At 40.1% G+C, this 21,999-nt stretch overlaps 1 protein-coding gene across 7 annotated transcripts in view; it reads right to left on the minus strand.

Moving 5' to 3' along the window:
• APBB2 (amyloid beta precursor protein binding family B member 2) overlaps nt 1–19,454 on the minus strand; it is a 664,454-nt gene extending 645,000 nt beyond the window's left edge. For 6 of the 7 annotated variants that reach the window (XM_030191336.1, XM_030191335.1, XM_030191332.1 and 3 more), the window contains exon 1: nt 19,385–19,454. The gene's annotated coding sequence lies outside the window, so the exon portion shown is untranslated. Of the gene's footprint in view, nt 1–18,820; nt 18,993–19,384 lie in introns of all 7 variants that reach the window. The other variant, XM_030191330.1, reaches the window with a different exon arrangement.
• Nucleotides 19,455–21,999: the final 2,545 nt, after the last annotated feature.

Genomic DNA, 21,999 nt, shown 5'->3' on the forward strand with positions numbered 1-21,999 from the left:
GGTACTTGTGACTTGGGTTGGCCACTGTTGGTAACAGAATACTAGGCTTGATGGACTTTTGGTCTGTTCCACTATGGCAAACACTTATGTTCTTATTTAAAGGACCAGTTGGCAACTTTGGTGCTTGCAACTGGTGAGGCATAAGGAATGGCAAGTCAAATGCAAACCGCTGACAAGGAAGGCAAAGAAAAACTTTGAAAAGAAGATTTTGCATTGCGGGCAAAAAAAACACTTTTTTTTTTTTAAAGGTATATTAGAAGCAAGAAGCCGATAACAGAATCAGTTGGACCACTAGATGACAGAGGTGAAAGGGGCACTCAGAAAGACAAGGCTATAGCAGATAGATTAAATGAATTCTTTGCTTCGGTCTTCACCAAGGAAGATGTAGGGGACATACCAGTGTCAGAAATGGTTTGTAGAAACATACAATCATAATGGCAGATAAGGGCCAAATGGCCCATACAGTCTGCCCCTTCCTAGCTCCTCCTTTTCCTAAAGAATCCTACATGCCCGTCCCACGCTTTCTTAAATTCCAACACAGTTCTTGTCTCCACGACCTCCACTGGGTAGTCATTCCATGTGTCCACCACCCTTTCCATGAAATAGTATTTTCTCAGGTTCCTCCTAAGCCTGTTTCCTCTTAACTTCATCCCATGCCCTCTCATTCCAGAGTGTTCCTTCATTTGAAAAAGGCTCACATCCTGTACATTAATGCCACGGAGGTATTTAAACATCTCTATCATATCCCCTTTCTCCCGCTTCTCTTCCAGTGTACACATGTTGAGTTTCCCAAGCCTGTCCCTACGTGTTTTATGATAGAGACTGTTTACCAATTTGGTAGCCGCCCTCTCAACCAACTCCATCCTGTTTAAATCTTTCTGTAGGTGCGGTCTCCAAAATTGCACGCAGTACTCCAAATGAGGGCTCACCAGAAACTTAAACAAGTCTCTGTAAACCTAGAAGATATAATGGGGCAATTTGACAAACTGAAGAGTAGCAAATCACCTGGACTGATAGAATGGAAAAATTAACTTGCAGCGCTACTGTTAGTAATCTATAATTTATCTTTAAAATCCAGAATGATACCAGAAGATTGGAGGATGGCCAATGTAAGAATTTTTTTTTTAAGGGTTCCTGAGATGATCCAAGAAATTATAGACAGACGAGCCTGAGGATGGACAAAAATGAGCCAGTCAATATCGTGTATCTGGATTTTCAAATGTATTTGACAAAAGTACCTCATGAAAGACTCCTGAGGAAATCAGAAAGTCATAGGATAGGAGGCAATATCCTATTGTGGATTAAAAACTGGTTAAAAGATAGAAGACAGATACAGTAGGGTTAAAATGGTCAGTATTCTCAATGGAGAAGGTGAGATAGTGGGGTTCCCCAGGGGGTCTATGCTAGGGCCGCTGCTTTCTAATGCATGTATAAACGATCTAGAGATGAGAACAACTAGTGAGGTAATTACATTTGCTGATGACATAGTTGTTCATCACAAGAGGACCTTGTAAGAAAGATTAAGCGTTGTCTTCCATTTTGATGCCCAATGTCGGCAAGTGCAAAATGATACACGCTGGAAAGAGAAACCTGAACTATAGCTACATGATGAGAAGCTATAGTTCCACATCAGGAGTCACCGCCCAGGAAAAGGATTTAGGTGTCATCGTTGATGATACTTTGAAACCCTCTGTCAGTGTGCAGCGGCAGTGAAGAAAGCATTAAATTACACATTGAATGAAGAAAATATTTCTTTGCTCAACATGTAATTAAACTCTGGAATTCATTGCCAAAGGATATGGTAAAAAGCAGTTAGCATAGCAGGGTCTAAAAAAAGGTTTGGTTAATTTCCTAAAAGAAAAGTCCATAAGCCATTATTAAGATGAATTTCGGAAAATCCAATGCTTATTTCTAGGATAAGCACCATAAAATCTGGTTTACTCTTTGGGATCTTGCCAGGTACTTGTGACCTGGATTGACCACTTTTGGGAAACAGGATATTGGGCTTGATGGACCTCTGTTCTGTCCCAGTGTGCAACGTTTATGTTCTTATGACTCAACATGAGCCGTCAAAAGTGGCCAACCAAATGTATAATAAAAATACAACAGAAATTCTAAAAATATGCACAAGTGACCCGAGTGTAAATGTGTTTAGGGTCAGAGTCATAACTTGTGTGTGTAAAATACATATTTTCATGACACTTTACATGTCAACATTTACACCTGTTCCTCAGCAGGTATAAACATCCATACATGGCTGTCCATGCAAATGAGGACTCTGAGAATGTGGTCTTGGAAGGTTCTGAGGGTGATTTCTAGACTGCTTGAAATTCCAAGAAATTGATATGATTTTTTTTTCTGTGGGGTCTAAAGCACCCCACAGTGTATGGAGACCAAATGAGCACCCCAACCTACCATGGAGGCATCCATAAACAAAGTCCCCGGGTGAGATTGTGTAGAGCTATCCACCACTGTACAGAAAGTGGCATAGCTGTGACATAATTCAAATACAGGTTGAGAGCAATCCTGTGGCAAGAGACTAATCGACAGGAAAGAGTCCACCGAAGTATTCAAAAGTGGAGCCAAGCCAATGGTGTTTTATGGACTGTTGAAGCCATGTGATCAAGTAGGTGGAGCATCTTGTCAGGTACTTGTGACCTGAACTGGCCACTGTTGGAAACAGGATACTGGGCTTGATGGACCTTCAGCCTGTCCCAGTATGGCAACTCATGTTTAGGATGAATAGCAAAATACCTGTGTGGTATTAAATATCCTATCTCTGCAGCACCAGGCATTAGTCCATACAGGCTATTTTCTACCAAAACACTAGAGCAGAGGTTCTTACACTTGTCCTGGGGGAGTTCAAGGTATGTGCACTTAATATACACAAAGATAAACAAGATAAAAATTTCCAGACTACTTAGAAGTTTCTAAAAAAAACAAAAAAACTATATATATATTCTTTGAAGAACAGAATGTCATAACCAACCCGAATTATTTCTTCCACCTTCTTGTTTTCATTTACTCCGTAACATTTACACGAAATACTGAGAAAAACTACCAGTTTAGCAGAAAGCATGAGAATCCTACAAGTCTTCCCCTAAGCAGCCACTCTGCATTATGAGTACTCATGATGCAAAGTAACATGCAGGATAATATACAGATAAGCTGAAGAACTGCAACTGTAAACCCTGCTCACTGTGGGAGAATTTCCTCAAGGGTAGATCAGACCTACATTCCACTGAGAATCAATGACAGCATCATCATGACCAGAAACAGGCAGGAAAAGATTAGCAATCATGGCCAGCTGCATACCACCGCTCCCTGACAATTTTGAAGTGATGAGGAGAATGCAAGGAGAATATCTGAAGTGCCTAAGGGTACAAAAATTCTTATTCTTGGCCTAGGCCCGGCCCTAGCTGCAAGACCTCACACAGTCAAGATCAAGCAGGAAATGAGTATGTGTGAGCAATTACACCTCTGCAGCCTCAGTAGCTCAGGAATGGCATTGTTGGATTCCGACACTGGTTCAATAAAAGAAAACCTGCAAAAGGTCCAGGACTAGTACCACCACTAGAATTGAGTTACTGCTTCACACATTGACCCTACTGTATGGGAGCTAACAGCATAAGACAAGCCATACTGGGTCAGACCAAAGATCCAATGAGATCAGCATCCTGTCTCTGACGGTGACCAAGCCAGGTTCCTAGGAAGAGCCCTGGACGCCAAGATTCTAGAACAGTAAAGACGACATTTTCATGTTCTATTCTAAGTGTGTGGAATACTCTGCTGAAAGACAGGATACAATCCCACTGTTCACTGGTTGTTTTATGAAGGTATTTAGTAAACTCTTAATTGGGGGATGTACAACTGATTTCTATTTTCATATGTATTAAATGCGGAGGTGGTTATGCTGCACCATGTGATTATATCATATAAATATTGATTACTGTATATTCATTTTTATGCACGTGTTATCTTACTATGAGAATACCGATGTATCACACAAAGAATACTTAAGTTAGGGTGGTTAAGATTTGTTGAAAGAACAGATTCTTATCAGTGATTCAAGAACAGAAACAGTGGCTTTCCCAACTATACCAGGCTAATAGCTTACGGACCTCTAGAACATGTGTAAAACATTTTCAGACCCAGCTATGTTAAATGCTCCAACCACAAGAAGCAGATTTCCCAACTAGTGTGCCATCAAACTTGGAGGCCAATGTTCAAAGCCAGGCACTAAAGCCCTCAACTCAGAAGAATAGCTATGGGATGCTCAAAGCTAATTATAAACATGGTTACATCACTCTATGAAACCAAAAGCCTGGTACATGCTCACATGGGTTTTATGGTAAGCGCAGCTCTTGTGCACATGTCTAGATGAAACTGGAAGGGCAAAGACACATCAGTTCTGTTGTGCTCCAATTCATCGCATTATCTCACTGTGTTGGAATCTGGGAGCCGAATGACGGACTATGAACTGTCTTAGCACCATTGAAGATTTTAATATGCAAAACTGATGAGGAGATCACAACTCTTCAATCCACTTTGCTCCAATGTGAAACCAAGCTTGAAGATTTGGATAATCGTTCTTGAAGAAATAATCTCCATTTCATAGGCATTCCAGAAATGGTGAAGTAAGCCGAATTATTGGGCTTTCTGGAAACCTGGATTAAGACAGAACTTTTATCAGCATATCCCCTGGTGGGACACATATTAAACATGCACACAGACGCTACACTGGGAGAAAATAGGCCACATCCAGTCATCATGCATTCTCAATTCTGTCCACAAAGATTTGGTTCTGCGGAGATATCACCAGCACAAAGATCTGCATTATCAAGGTGTGAGATGATATTTCAAGATTATTCTGCTAGCGTTGCTGCTAACCGTTGCACATTCAGCACTATATGCAGGACCTTGGCAAAGAACAATGTCCTTATCAATCGTCAATATCTAGTATGTCTTAAGAGTACTGCATTATAAAGTTCCACGCATATTTGCGACCCCAGAGGAGGCAAGTCGACAACTTCCCACCTGCTTGCAGATTACACCTTGGTATCAACTACAGGAGGGACTTAGGTAACTGTTCCAAACCTTTTTCAAAATCTCATCCATATACAAACTCCATTTATTGTTCAGTGACACGAATAACATTTTGTCTTGCAAAAATCCATTTTATTGTTTAGGATGAATACACACTTTTTGTGGGTGGAGAGGGAAATGGAGCACGAGTGATCCATGAAACTAGGGGTAATTGTGCTCATAGAGGACTGTAAGGGGGATGGGGTGGGATCTGTGCAAAATTCTAAGTGTTGGGTTTGGATCTTAAAGAAAGAGATGGGTCTCTAAATCTGAGTTATGGTTTATCTGGAGGTTGTTTTCAGGGGTGTCCGGTGAAGACTGGACATTGAACGCCAACTTCAAAACACTAGTAGTTCCGGGTATAAGCGCTGTAAGAATGATATTTTATGTCTAATGTACACATGGCAACATGGAATGTGTCTGGAATTGGCTCCCCTCTAAAGAGCCATAAAATTTTAACAGTATTAAAAAGGACTTAAGAGCCAATTGGCCTGCCTACAGGAAACCTGGCTATCTGAGCTAGAACATTCAAAATTACGGAGCAACTTGGTCAAGGAGGTAGTGTCAGCATCTTCTGGTGAACGCCACGCACGAGGGACTATTCTAATAGGAAAATTATTTCCATGTGTAATTAAAAATAAAAACATTAATTGATCCATCAGGACATTATGTGATAGCTGTGTTAAAATGGCAAGGTTAATAGTTATTGTTCAAATAGTCATAAGCGTTGATATTTGGGCAATTTGCCTTTATTTCTCTCTTTGGTGATTTTAATATGATCATGGACTCAACTAGAGACAAGCTGACCTCTACCAGAGAAAAACTTACATTGAAAGGTCTCTTATTTATGTACTAACTTGGATGTAGTTGATGCCTGGTGGGCACTGCACCTCACGGAGAAATGTTTCACACACTTTGCTCGAATGCAAAATACAGCTTCCAGGTTAGATGATATTTTTATGTCTAAGAACTGGTTTGCTAGAATCTCACAAGCTGAAATAGAAGAGCCAGTAATATCAGGCCACTCATTAGCCTGGATAGAAGTTCAGGGAGCAGAGACATTTATGTACACTTTGCTGGACCTTTCCAAAAGACTTGTATTATGGTACACATTTTCAGAAACATCTTTTGGAGAAATGAGACTCCTTTTATTTTCATAATGCCATTCATTCTTTTTGGCAAACTACTAAATCAGTGCTAAGGGATGACACCATAGCTTATGCTATTCACCATCACAGAGAACTAAACCATTCTGACTCTAGAGAAAGATTTAGCGAAGGAACACAGAAGGTATATTTGCCATCCCATACAATCCAATAAATATAGGCTGCTATACTATACAGTCCACCTTAAATGCTAAATTATATGAAAGGAAGAAGAAAGCACATATATTATAAATATGTTATACGTTTCATGGCAATAAAGCTAGTGCCCTTTTGTCCAAATTGATACAGCCTTGGCCAGTCCCAAAAAAACATAACTATTTTTGATAGTGAAGGTAAATTACATACCAACTCAACAGCTATTACCAACAGTTTTCAAAACATTTTTCAGAAGATTTACTCAGCTCAAGCTAATGGTGAATCTCTTTTCCAATTTAATTTTGATTATTTAGTGTTCCTTCATTTAACACAGGCAGAGTTGGAAACTCTTAATGCTCCGATCACAGAAGGAGAAATCAAAATAGTGCTTCACTCCCCGGCACTGAATAAATCTGCTGGTCCTGATGGGTATTCAGGTGAATTTTATCATTTGATTGAGTCCCAGCTGGCTCCGATGTTGGAGTTCTTTTTTGCACAAGTGCCGGTAAGGGGAACTTTTACCTCAGAGACTAATCAGTCTCTTGTCACTCTTATTCCAAAACCTGGCAAGGATTACAACTAAGTGACCTCCTACAGACCAATATCCTTATCAAATGTTGATTTTAAGTTCTAGAGAAAATCATGGTCTTACATCTTAGTGATATTTTACCTCACCTTATCTATAACGATCAAGTGTTTTTGTACTTTTTTGGGATCTTGCCAGGTATTTGTAACCTGGATTGGCCACTGTTGGAAAATAGGATGCTGGGCTTGATGGACCTTTGGTCTGTCCTAGTATGTCAATACTTATGTATTTATTAGATGTAGACACCCCCAATTTTAATGTCCAGAAGATTCTGACAGAGTACTGTGAATTGCCTAAACAAGAGGCATTAGTTGTGATGCAGAAAAAGCTTTTAATTTAGTCTTTAGGCCTTTTCTTTTTCGTGTGCTGGAACTATTCTGTTTTACAGGATATTTTTTTTTACAAGTTATATGAACACCGTATATATATATACTATTTGCTACCACATTTGCTTATTTCCGATCTGACGAAGAAGGGCAACCTTCGAAAGCTAATCAAGAAATGTATTAAGTTATGTCCAATAAAAAAAGGTATCATCTTATTTTCTTTTCCATGTTTTATTTTGTTTGATTTCTATTGATAACCTTTAAGAGTGGACTAACACGGCTACCACACCGCTCTACTTATGAACACCGTACAATGACCCCAAAGCTGCATCTTGGTTAATGGAGTGCTTTCTTCCTCTTTTTCAGTATACAGAGCCACTCGACAGGGTTGTCCCCTTTTTCCACTATTGTTTGTTCTGTTTTTAGAGGGGGCATTAGGATAATAATGTTTAAATGGAACTTGAAGTCTGCTTATAGTTATTCTTCTTTCTTGTTCTTTAATAAAGATGAAAGTTTAAAGAGAAATGCTTTTCATGGATGCACAAAGGTTAACATTCAAAGCTGGTGGGGATTAAATTTCTTTTTTTTTTTTTAAATGCTGGCTGCAACTTCCTCTAAATTAGTCACCTTACTGTCTAACTCTTCTTACTCTCTTACCTATCTATATGTTCCATCTTTGCTTATACCCTTCACTGTCAATTAAAATGTTCTACTACGTATCGTGTTGACATTGTAAGTTGTATATTATGCCATACTTTGTATTATTTGAATATTTTTACTGAATCGCCTATTGCTCATATTTGATCTAGTCTCACTATACACCGCCTTGAGTGAATTCCTTCAAAAAGGTGGTAAATCTTAATAAATATATATGAGCCTTTCAATAATTGTTTGCACTGCTGCTCCTTGTGATCTTGGGCAAGTCACTTAATCCGCCATTGCCTCAGGTATAAAAATAGATTGTGAGCTCTCCAGAGACAGAGAAATATCCAGTGTACCTGAATGTAACTCACCTTGAGCTACTACTGAAAAAGCTGCGAGCAAAAGCCAAATAAATAAAATAAAAATGTAAAGCATAGATAAACAAGGGCCAATATATGCCTTCACTTTTGGTTTTGTTTGGACTCATGCATGTTTGTGTCTCACTTCAACGCTTAAAACTTGCACGGAATTCTTTTGGCTTGCAAAAAAAAAAAAAAAAAAAGACCAAAACCAGCAGTTCAATTTGAAACACTGATGAGAAATCCTCTCTTCAAAACTCTTTAAATGCCACCCCTTACCAATTAATTTTTCAGTATTGGAGGCCATCATATTACTACTACTACTACTATTTAGCATTTCTATATTCTGTGCATTATGAATACTTACTCACCAAATCACATCCATTTCAATAGATTTCAATTTGGGATCATCTTTAGCACAGATGTTAACCACAACACTCAAGCCATCTGTGTATTCTGCGCACATTAGCATGCATGCATATCTGGTGCTAAGTGGGGTTTTTTGTTACTGCAGGTGTTAGTTTTGAGCATTAGCCTGTTGATCACATGTCACAGAGGTTTAACCACTGCCTGACACCCAGATCTGAAGACTAGCACATGGCCTCTGATCTCAGCAACAAGGGACAATTTTACTGGCTCCTTTCCGAGCATGTCACGCACACATCTTCCTAGCTACAGACCGAACCTTCCAGTATGGAAATTAAATGCAATGTGTATTTTATATCTTTGATTTTTTTTTTTTTTTTTAAACAAGGATATGTATTGTCAGGTATTTACTGTATTTTGATTACGGTTGTAATCTGCCTTGGTTCTTGATTGGAGAATGGAAGAATAGAAATAGAATCCAATTATATACATTGCAGCATATAAATTGCACCCAGCACCTTCTCCTCCTTCCCCTCTTCCTTTGCCGGGTGAGAAGGGAAGTGTGCACATATAGCATTAGATGCTATTTACTGATCGCTAGAATCAGCAGCAATGCGAGACAGCTTAGGTAACTAACCATCTCCTCTCTTCCACTGTATATAGAGGGAGCTGGTCCATTGTGAAATGCTCATATACCGATATGTCTCCACCTCCTTTCCCCTTTTTAGTTAAGTTTGGAAGAGAGACTGGTGGAACTTTCAGTGCTTTCCTACAGGTCTGTGGAGTAAGACTCATGGAGTCAGTCAGAAGTAATTTTGGGTGGATTCTGACTCAGCTTTAAAATATTTTTTAAAAAATACATGGTAAATTTATCATGTTATACTTAGATACACGGGGTGAGAAAAACAAAAACCCTAGAGCGTTTTGTTTTACTGTTTTCTCAGCAACCACTTGGAATTTTAATGTAAAACTGTACAGCTTTGTTGTTACTATCTACGTTTATGTGCCAAGTGGAATGAGACTAATCTTTAAACATGGCGAAGTTACAGATTTATTTTTTAGCGTGAGAACCCAGCGATTTTCATGCATTCAAAAAAAAACTACACACAAAACACATCTTAGGCTTGGCCCTTAAAACTAAACCCTAAAGACAGGATGAACATTGAGCATCCATAGTGACTGTGAAATTCTGACACATTAATTGTATCATTTAAATGACATTATTTTACTGTGCTTTAGCTCAAACCTTTTTAATGCACAAAAATCCCTAGATAGCATCATCAATATAGCATAAGACAATTAAATGTTGTTTAATAGTAATGCTTAAGTATGATGACTAAAATTTCTCAAAACTCTAGGGCGTTACTTTTTTTTTTTTTTGCCTCATCCTGTACGTGTGTGTCCTGGATCTAACATACTGGTAAATTTATATTTAGAGTACAAAAAGTTTAAAGCTTAATATCAGTAGGATTCAGAATTTGAGTCAGACAGTACAAAAATAGAGCAGGAGATGGAAATCAAGGTTTGGTGTAATGATTCCATGGCTGTTTCGGGTCATCAGCCTTCTCCATACCTTTAATTATCTTCTCTCCTGAGGTCTCTGTGCCACACATTTTTGTTACTGCAGGTGTGCCTTGAGTTTGAAAAGATTGAGAAATACTGGTTTAAAGAACATTTATAAATGATCTGGAAACTGGAAAAAATGAGGTGATTACATTTGCAGATGACACAAAAACTACTCTACGTTGTTAAAACACATGCAGACTGTGAAAAATTGCAGGAAGAGCTTAAGAAATTGGAAGACTGAGCATCCAAATGGTAGACAAAATTTAATGTGGATAAATGCAAAGTGTTGCACATTGAAAAGAATAACCGAAATCAGTTACGTAATGGGGGTCAGCACCCAAGAAAAAGATCTAAGTGTTATTGTAGACAAGATGCTGAAAATCTTCCGTGCAATGTGTGGCGGAAGCCAAAAAAAAGCAAATAAGATGCTAGGAATTATTAGGAAATGGATAGTAAATAAGACCAGGAATACTATAATGCCTCTGTATCACTACATGGTGCGACCTCACCTTGAGTACTGCATCCAGGTCACGGTATCTCAAAAAAAATATAGAGAGGAATTAGAAAAGGTTGAAAGAAGAGAGACCAAAAATGATAAAGGGGATGGAATTGCTCATATGAGAAAAGGTTAAAGAGGTTAGGGCTCTTCAGCTTGGAAAAAAAGATGGCTGAGGGGAGATATGATTGAGGTCAACAGGGCCACCGATAGACACAGCCAGATCGCTGCAGCTGTCCCTCCTCTACTTGGACCATCGCCCGCCCCCATTTGGGCCGCCACTGCCACGCCCACTTTGGTCCCCACCCCTTTTACCTTCCTGCATCTGCTACTCCTTCAGTCTGTCACTCTTGCATCTCTGTGCCAGTACCTGGGTTATTGTATTAACGCAATCACCTGGGTCCTGACACACAGGAGGAGGAGATGGAGAGACCGAGGGAGAAGAACCTTCCATCTGCCTCCGGAAGCCTTGCTGGCGCTGCCCCCCCCCCCTCCCCTTGGAGGCCAGAACTGGGAATCCCCCCCCCCAGCGGCCCTGTCTACAAAATCCAGAGTGGTATATAACGAATAGAAGTGAATTCATTTTTTACCCTTTCAAAACGTTGAGAGACTAGTGGACACTCAATTAACCCTAGAACGCATGACGTTAAAAATATACATATTAATGTCATGGGGGCCTTTTAGGCCCCCATGCACATAATGTAGAAAAACACACTTAAATAACTTTCACAAGTTTATTTCAAAATTGCTCAATAAAATATGAATAGTGGACAACATTTTAATTATAATTTTTCACAGAAAACACCAAAAAATCTTTTTTTTCCCAAATTTCACGCAAAGACATGAAAACACACAAAAATGCATAGAAATCTATAGCAAACTAGCTGCAGCTACATTTTTATTCTAACTTTCTTTTCTATTATATTAGTCTTCCAAACAATTCTGACATGTTATTTTTTCAGAAGAGTGTTCTTTGCAAACAGTTTCCTTACAAGTGGAACAATATCGCTCAGTTTTCCTCTCTATGTTTCTTGGACACATGAAACAACGCTTTCGTTTTCTTTCTCCTGGCTCTGGAGTAATCTGAAACTGTACGCCACACCGTTTCATTGCTTCTTTAGTTTTCTTTGGCTTCGCTCTATGATGTGAGGTATTACAAGTTCATGACAAAGGTCCTTCAAGAATAAGCATCTCCTGTCCTTCCTCTGTGCATGAAATTCAGGATGAGTTTCTGTATAAATAATGAATGAATTTAGGGCTGCTACATCAAGCATATTTGAAAATAGTACTACAGGCCATCGTTTTGTTTGCCTCTTACACGAATATTCTCCCACCATCTCATCCATTTTATCTACACCTCCTTTTGTTGCATTGTAATGCAGGATGATTTCTGGTTTCAATTTTTGGTTATTGCTGTCAACACTGCAATCGTGATGCATGGTACTGAGTAAAATTACAGATTTCTCCTTCTTTGCCTTGTAAGATACCAAAGTCGCTTTGTTATTGAATCCAAAGACACTCTCATAAAGTGCTCGCTGACGATTGTGTTTGAGTGCTGCTGGAATTTCTCATCTGTTTTGCTTTATAGTACCAACAAGTGTAATAGCTTTTGCAAGCAGAAAATTGCCTAGTTCAACATTGGTGAAATAATTGTCCATGGTGATGTTTCTACCTGAATTGAATATTGGAACAGCAAGAGTTTTGACTATTTCAGACCCCAGATCCTTCTGTACTGGTGCCCCAACCTCTTTGCCACAGTAGATTACGCCATTTATGCCATAATAATTTGCAGAATCACACATCCAGAAGATTTTTATACCGTACTTGGCTGGCTTGCTGGGCATGTATTGTATGAATTTGCAGCATCCTCTGAACGGTACAAGTTGCTCATCTACAGTAACATTAGTACTAGGATTGTAAAGTTTTGTGCAATTTTTGATAAATATGTTCCAGATATAACTGATAGGGGCTAATTTGTCTGTTTCAAACCTCGCTGCACGAGTTCGCTTATCATCAAAGTGAATGATCCTTCTAATTTCCTCATATCTGCCCACTGACATTGTCGCCTTATAGTGTGGATCAGAAAGTGGGTCCAGAAATAATTCTCGTATTGGGACATCATACGATTTTTGACTCCCTGCCAGCAGGAAAAGTCCAATATATGCATAAAGTTCCTCTTTTGAGATATTTTTCCAGGACTTATTTTTTGCTGAAGCGATACGTCTTCCTTCTAGGTTTGAACATAATAGGACCTCTTCTGCAATATTGTCAGAAAAATAAGTACAGAATACATCTTTAGGGGTAAAGTAACTGGGACTTCCCACAGCTCCTTGAGCCTGTCTCACAATATTGTGTATTGGAGTACGTCCGACTAATGTAGGATTACTGTCCCAAAAAACATTCGTTTTGGATGTTCTACTTATCACTTCTTGAGGATCCACTAGATTCACTTCTTCATCATCAGAAGAATCACTGGATGAGGATGTTTGATTAGCTGGTGGCAGATATTCTTCATCAGACAAAGATAGTTCACTTTCATCATCGCTTTGAAACATAATCGCTTCAATCTCTTGGTCAGTCAGACACTTGGAGGAAGACTGTGCCATTGCTGACTAGATGTTAGAAAATGAAACAGATTTCCTCTCAACAGCTTATCTTATCACAGGTCCTTCAGCAATTAGCTCACAGTGTATACTGTCCTCAGTGTTCAGAGGACCTGAGGTGATGTCATGGCCTTATCACTCCCTCCAAAAATCACATAACATCCTCACATGTTATTATCCACACCCTGGCCCCTCCACCAGCATTACTGAGTACAAATAAAGTAACTTGAGACACAAACACTTCTGAGAACATGATAAAAACAGCGGGGGCCTAAAAGGCCCCCAATTCGTACAGATGTAGTTTTCACCAAACAAGCATTGTTACACCATAATGCCTATGAAAAAAAATTATATGAACAACTGGATATTATCAACAATGACATACTTGAGTAATACCTTGAGTTTCAAAATTCTAACTAAAGTAATTTTGCAGATAATAGCAAAAATGTAAGCATGGGGGCCTAAAAGGCCCCCAATATGCGTTCTAGGGTTAAGTTACATGGAAATACTTTTAAAACAAATAGGAGGAAATATTTCTTCACTCAAAGAATAGTTAAGCTCTGGAACTCGTTGCTGGAGAATATGGTAACAGCAGTTAGCGAGTCTGGGTTTAAAAAGGTTTGGACATGTTCCTGGAGGAAAAGACCAGAGTCTGCTACTGAGACAGACAGAGGGAAGCCACTGCTTGCGCTGGGATTGGTAGCATGGAATGTTGCTATCATCTGGTTTTCTGCCAGGTACTTGTGACCTGAATTGGTAACTGTTGGAAACTGGATAGTGGACTAGATGGACCATTGGTCTGACCCACTATGGCTATTCTTATATCCCTAATTGTTCCTTACATCCCTACTCATATTTTGCAATCTCTGAATGATCAACATCTTTTATTACCAAGCCCTATATTCACTCACTATGAGTCCACTAGACTATGTGCTTTCTTTAAACTGTCCCTCCTCTCTGGAATAGCATGCCATTCCAACATCCAATGTGATTTGTCACTAAAACGCTTTAAAGCTTGCCTTAAAGCATGGCTTTTTCAGCAAGCATACCCTCCTGGATTTATCCACTTTATCTGGGATCCGCAACACACCAGTTTCTGGAGGGGGTGGTGTTCTTTGTGTCTACCTGTCTGACATGTTGTGATGTTACATTATAGAATGTTATTTTGTATTATTTTGTAGAATGACTCTGAATGCGTGACTTTCCTATCTTAATAGAGTTCTTTCATTGCTTGTATTTTAGCTTGTAACTGCCTAGCCCTGCAAGTCAGATTTGTGCAGCATAGTAACTGACCAATAAATAAAATACACACATACGCTGCAATGAACTTGGTTGGCAGAGGTGTGCTTTAAACTGGTTATTTATTTAGAACAGTGATTATAAGTATTTTACTTTTGAAGGCCTCTCTGCATTCTGCATTAAATGACACAGGAATAGCCCTCATTCCACTGTGGACCTAGAGGGCATACCAGTCAAGATAATATACTGCCAAGCTGGACCTGGGTTAACCCTTTAAATGACTTATGAAATGGTGCCTCAGCCCCAGTTCTTATGAAGAAAGAAAACGGTGCATCTGTAATGGAAAAAAAAAACACCCTAATGTGTTCTGTAGAGGCATATCATCCTCTGTCTTCAATGTGAGGAGGTGCACACAGTGAGGGACACAGTCTAACAATCATGCTTAATGAAAGCTCTCATCAAACTACGAAAGAAACTGGAATATACACAGTGCTTGAAGCAGACTTTTTTCAGTCAACTGAGGGAGAAGGGGGTAAAAAAAAAATTCACAAGCAGAAACCCATTTTAGAATGAAAGAACCTATTCTGGTGACTGGCTCTTGATATAGCTCAGACAAAACACTGCTGACCCCAGAGAAAAGGGTCAGGCTGCTTCATTCCCATTATAAATGACAACTGTCTCCTTTTCTCTGTCAGACTTTATTTCTTTTATAATTTAATAAAGTGGAATAAAAAGAATTGATAACACAGCTATTCTGCTCTAAGATATATTTCAAACAGCACTATTAAAATTATTTCCTTATTGAAACAGCATGCAGATATATCACGAAGGAAACTGTTTTCTTCAATAAACCCAGTGTCCCAATCTCTTCTTGGCTATACAACTGTACATCTCAATCTGGTTATTTTTAATTTTTCAGTTTCTGCTCAAGTCAGAAAATAGCATAGCCCCTGGAGAGTTATAAACCCACAATTGCCATGCTCTTAGAAACTTTCCCACTCTCTATTTAGTCCCAGGCACCACCTTCCTCAGCAAATGAAAACATACCAAAAGTGAGGACATTATTGCAAGGCGGCAAACAATTGCTTGAATAATTCAGTTAGCAGTTTAAATAAAATTAAGATGCAAATCACAATGCCAAGGGACTTTTTGCTCCTGAGAAGTTATCAGGGTTTAAAAGGAAAAAGGTCCTACAATCTGTGAATTGTCTTAATTAGAAAAAAAAATAAATTTTATATATATATATAAATTGATCTATATATAGTTGACTTAGCAAGAAAAAGTGGCTCTGTCAGTATTTTTAGGTCCAGATGCAGAGCAATTAAATTGTGTGCTTTGTGGATTATTTTCCAGGAAGCCAAAACACTTCCCAGCCAATGTCATCTTCCTCTGTTTCCTATGGTGCACCAGAAGCCTGACTCACAATTGACTTTGTCCCTTGAAACTCCTTCAGGAGAATTTCTCAGGAATGCTGCAGCTCAGGAAAAGTTCCCACAGCAAATGGAAGAATGAGCATCCTGCAATGGCGTGTTGGGGCAGACAATGCTTCCTTTTTTGTACATCTGAATTTCTGGAAACTCCATTCTATTTTGTACTCAATCTGGACTTCGGAGCAGCAGATCTCTCTGGTATGTTGGGAAGCAGAGCTAAGTGGCATAAATGGGAAGAGGTTTTACCCGCTGTCAACTGTGCAACACAACTTCAATTGCCCAGCAACAAACAACAGAAAAACTGAAGAGGATGGCTCAGATAACACCACTTGCTATAGCTTCAAGTCCCCTCTACATGTGGACCAGGTGGTCTTGGATGTATCAACTTTAGGAATGGACTATGCCAACCCCTATTAATCAAACAGTGGTGCTGAAGGATTCCTCAGCCCTTGGAGCAGTCAGTCAAACTCTGTCCCCATCCCATTCTCTAATGCAAAGGATGTTTAGATATTTTAGAAAAAAAAAGCACAAGTGATGGCCAAAACTGGCAAAACTTGTACAGCGGTTCCTCTGCATTCCTACTACCAGCATGTCGCCCGAGAGGACATACTCTATTGTGGGAAGGACTGTTGTTGATGACTTATTATTCATCCACAGATTTAAAAATAACAGTGCTTCACACAGGGCTTATTTCTCTCCTGGTAGGGCCTAAAGAGCAGATTGTATTTTGTACCCCTGGACATTTTAACAAGGTGGATTAGGGTTCCTTGGGGTAGTAGAAATCAATTATTGTTGGGGGTTGGGTGGGGGGGGGAGAGTTATTATAGTTGCTTGGTGTTATTCTTGTTTTCTATTTGTGATTAATAAACAGTTGTACAAAATAGTGTTTTTATATTTTTTAATAAAAAGATTTAAATATAAAATCACAAGTGTTCAAGGCTTATGCAAATGAGGACAGAGCCAACAGGGACAAACTTTGTCCCCATGTCATTCTCTAGCAGCCAGACATGCTACCCAAACATGAGTGAGGGTGGAGGGGGGGGATTTCATATAAATCAATAAAGCTTTACCTTTAAAAAAAGAAGATACACACTTAAAATTACAAAAGGTTCTTCCTACTTCACAATTCCCCATCAATCTGAATTTGAAGTAAATCAAGGAAAAGTCTATTGTGCTGATCCCTATGAGAACCCCATGCTATATAATAATACCAACAGCTACAAAACAGATGCACTAAAGGGTTTTCCCTTTCCCCACTAAGGGGGGGGGGGGTTCTACAACTGAGACGCCCGCATTAATGTACAGAATACTAGCATTAAGTGCACACTTACACATAAAAGTGCCAACAGGGGGCCTAAGTTATCTTCTGTAACAGTGTGCATAATTGGCATGTTACTACAAGAGGGCATAGTTTACATATGTTCAGAACCCTTATTTTATCTTCCTCACTTTATTTTTTATTTTCCAAACGTCATACAAAGCATAAAAGATACAGTGAGCACATTAAATCGGCAAGTTGCCGCCAGAATCAAACAAGAAAAACAGAATGCCCCAGATTGAGATCTTGCAGCCAAAGGCAGCTTAGTAATGACTTTTCCATCATCCTCACTTTAATTCCCTTATCTCGTTTGTCCGTCCTAATTAGATTGTAAGCTCTGTCGAGCAGGGACTGTCTCTTCATGTTCAAGTGTACAGCGCTGCGTACGTCTAGTAGCGCTATAGAAATGATAAGTAGTAGTAGTAGCAGCATGGACAGGCATCCACTTACACATCAACCCCCAAATTCTATAAATTGCGCTCAAAATTGTGCATACAAATATGGACATGCACCTAATCTGTGCACACAATGTAACTGAACAAGCCAATTAGCGCCAATAATTTGGCACTAATAACTGGCAACAATTTGAATTTACACACACATCTTGCTAGACAGTATTTTATAAAGATACACATGTACATTTTTTAGTGTGCAACTGAAAAGGGGACACTGCCATGGGAGGGGAATAGGAGGGTAAGGGATGTTCACTAAAAATGCATGCAATATAAAATTCAGGTGATCCCTGCCTAATTTAGGCACACAGATTTACACCAGGTTTCCGTTGGTGTAAACCTTTGTGCCCAAAATTGGGCACAGATCCCGATGCCATTCTATAAATGGCACCCAACTCAGAGCACCATTTATAGTATAGTGCTCATTTTTATCAGCACCCAAATTTGGGCACCATTTACAAAATCTGGTCCCTAACTTACAAACTGCAAACTGCTGTAAAATTATACGTGTCTCTGCTGCATTTACAAGACCGCAGTTATACCAGGTCTATGGCTGGTGCAACTGCGGGCACGCAAATGTAAGGGGCCGATACCAGGTTATGCTAGGATTCTATTACGGAATCTGGGTGCCCAGATGCTGTGCAGGAATAGCCTATACTACAATGGCAACAGGATGCCTAAATGAAGATGTCCACTTGTACAATTGCCCCCTTTGTGTCCAGAAAAAAAGAAAATGCTTAATATATCCAATCTATGAAGTAGCCTAATGATTAGTGTAATATGCTGAGAACCTGGGTTCAAATCCTTGTCATCTTGGGCAAGCCACTTCCCTCAAGTACAAAAATACTTAGATTGTGAGCCCACTAGGGATAGATAAAGTATTGGTTCTTATAGTGCATGCACCTCACAGAAACGTGTTATATCAAATGTATTACCCTTATAATCTTAAAAATGTGTCAAACTGGAAGTAATCCAAAAGATGAAATAAGGGAGGTAAGCTGAATCAGTTTTGCATAGAAAATAAAGAACTATAAAATGCAGGGGTAAACACCTCAAAGCAAATGCAGAAAACAGCTTTCCGGAACATTTAGCGTATGACATGATTAGGATGCAGACAGTATCCGATTCATCCCAGAATTAATGCGGAGCACATGCTGGCAGACAATAAGTCACAGACAGGATGCCCAACTAACATCAGACTCCAATTAAATCAATGCATTCACCTGAATGAAACAGAAATAGGAGAGGGAAATTGATAAATAAGGTGAATGTAAAATCTAGCATCCAAACCAAAAAAAATTCACTTTATGTTATCAACTCCCCCTCGTGTATTCTCCAACAATTACAGGTCCGACTAGAACATATATAAAGCGGCACGGTGTGTTAATAACAAGGAATCAGTGGCATGCATATCACCGCAGGAGCTACCAAGTCACACGCATTCGACTGCCCTCACACTCTCATGCGCCGAACACCCCGTTCTACACGTATTCGGGGGACCAGTCTTGCCGCCCCGTCTGCAATCTCGCCATCTATCCCCGGTCCAACATATCTCCCCCTCTCCTCCTTATCCGCAGTCCGGCCCCTCTTCCGCATCCTACCGTCAAACTCATACCTGAGATCGCCCACCATCAGTCCTACAACTTTCCTTCTCCAGTACACCGTCCGTCCCCTCTGATGCAGCGTCTCTCTCTCTCCCTCGGATACGTCCCGCCTTCTCGGAAACAGGAAGTTGCGTCAGAGGCGGGACGCTGGAGATTTGAAAGAGTTGCGTCAGAGAAGGGCGGGACCCCGAAGGAAAACTGCGGGGCCTGTCGCGGGCGCGATGCGCGCGATCTCAAAGACAGAACTTAGAGAAGTAGAGAGCTGTACGGAAACACGGAGTTTGTAGGAATCCTGCGGAGATGGAAGTATTTCCTGCGGTGTTCACGTACTACTACAACGTAGGAGTGTAAGTGCCTCATAGTGATCTACTATCTACTTAGGGTCTTCCAAGATGTCCTCCTCCCTTCAATAATTCAGCGCAGCTCTTAGTTGCCCTCTGCTCGGGCTGATGCAGCAGGGCAGTGTTGCCAGATAGCGAAATTTTTGCAGCCCAAATATAGCACAATATTAATATAAATATTGATGGTCAATATTAATGAGAACCAGAATCATCATAAACAGAATCAGCATAATTAGCACAATCAGCACCATAATCTGCAGCATCATTATGAGTAGCCCCCACACTGGAATGTTCTCCCTGAAAGGCATCCCTTAACACAAGACTATCTCTACTTCAGGAAGCAGGTGAAAGCTTGGCTCTTCAACCAGGCCTATGTTACTATGAACATAGTAGATGATGGCAGAGAAAGACCTCCACGGTCCATTTAGTTGCCCCAACAAGATAAACTCATATGTGCTACTTTATGTGTATATCTGACTTTGATTTGTATCTGCCATTTTCAGGGCACAGACCGTAGAAGTCTGCACAGCACTAGCCCCGCCTCCCACCCACTAGCCCCGCCTCCCACCATCAGCTCTGCCACCTAATCTCCGCTAAGCTTCTGAGGATCCATTCCTTCTGAACAGGATTCCTTTATGTTTATCCCACGCATATTTGAATTCCGTTACCATTTTCATCTCCACCACCTCCCGCGGGAGGGCATTCCATGTAGCCACCACTCTCTCCGTGAAAAAATACTTCCTGACATTTTTCTTGAGTTTGCCCCCCTTCAATCTCATTTCATGTCCTCTAGTTCTACCGCCTTCCCATCTCCAGAAAAGGTTCGTTTGCGGATTAATACCTTTCAAATATATTAAAATCGAGCGTGGTACCGGAAGATTGGAAGGAGGATAACCAGTGGGACACTGTCATACCGGGGTACAAATTATATCATAGTGATAGGGTGAATCGGATTGGTGGAGGGGTAGCATTGTATATTAACGAGAGCCTTGAATCAAATAGATTGAAAATTCTGCAGGAAACAAAACACTCCTTGGAATCACTGTGGATTGAAATTCCATGTGCAAAGGGGAAAAGGATAGTGATAGGAGTGTACTACCGTCCGCCTGGCCAGGACGAACAGACGGATGCGGAAATGTTAAAGGAAATCAGGGACGCAAACAAACTGGGCAACACAATAATAATGGGGGATTTCAATTACCCGCATATAGACTGGGTTAATGTAACATCTGTACACGCAAGGGACATAAGATTTCTTGATGAAATCAAGGACAGCTTCATGGAACAGCTAGTTCAGGAGCCGACAAGAGAAGGAAAAATACTAGACTTAGTCCTTAGTGGTGCTCATGATCTAGTGCAGGGGGTAACGATACGAGGGCCGCTTGATAACAGTGATCATAATATGATCGGTTTTGATATTGGCATTGAAGGAAGTGAAACTAGGAAATCAAGTACGCTAGCGTTTAACTATAGAAAAGGTGATTATGACAAAATGAGAAAAATGGTGAAAAAAAGACTGAAAGGAGCAGCTCGCAGAGTAAAAAACTTGCATCAGGCGTGGATGCTGTTTAAAAACACCATCCTGGAGGTTCAGGACAAATATATTCCACGTATTAGAAAAAAGGGAAAAAAGACTAAACGTCAGCCGGCGTGGCTAAACAGTAAGATAAAGGAAATCATTAGAGCCAAAAAACAATCCTTCAGAAAGTGGAGAAGAGAACCAACTGAAAGTAACAGGATAGATCATAAGGAATGCCAAGCCAAATGCAAAGCGGAGATAAGGAGGGCAAAAAAGGACTTTGAGAAGAAATTAGCGTTGGAAGCAAAAATACATAGTAAAAATTTTTTAGATACATTAAAAGCAGGAAACCGGCCAAAGAGTCGGTTGGGCCGCTGGACGAAAATGGTGTTAAAGGGGCGATCAAGGAGGACAAAGCCGTAGCGGAGAAATTAAATGAATTCTTTGCTTCGGTCTTCACCGAGGAGGATTTGGGGGGGACACCGGTGCCGGAAAGAATATTTGAAGCGGGGGAGTCGGAGAAACTAAACAAATTCTCTGTAACCTTGGAGGATGTAATGGGTCAGTTCAGCAAGCTGAAGAGTAGTAAATCACCGGGACCTGATGGTATTCATCCCAGAGTATTAATAGAACTAAAAAATGAACTTGCGGAGCTACTGTTAGAAATATGCAATCTGTCCCTAAAATCGAGTGTAGTACCGGAAGACTGGAGGGTAGCCAATGTTACTCCGATTTTTAAGAAGGGTTCCAGAGGAGATCCGGGAAA

The sequence above is a fragment of the Microcaecilia unicolor genome, chromosome 2 (assembly GCF_901765095.1).
Source record: "Microcaecilia unicolor chromosome 2, aMicUni1.1, whole genome shotgun sequence".
Classification (NCBI taxonomy): domain Eukaryota; kingdom Metazoa; phylum Chordata; class Amphibia; order Gymnophiona; family Siphonopidae; genus Microcaecilia; species Microcaecilia unicolor.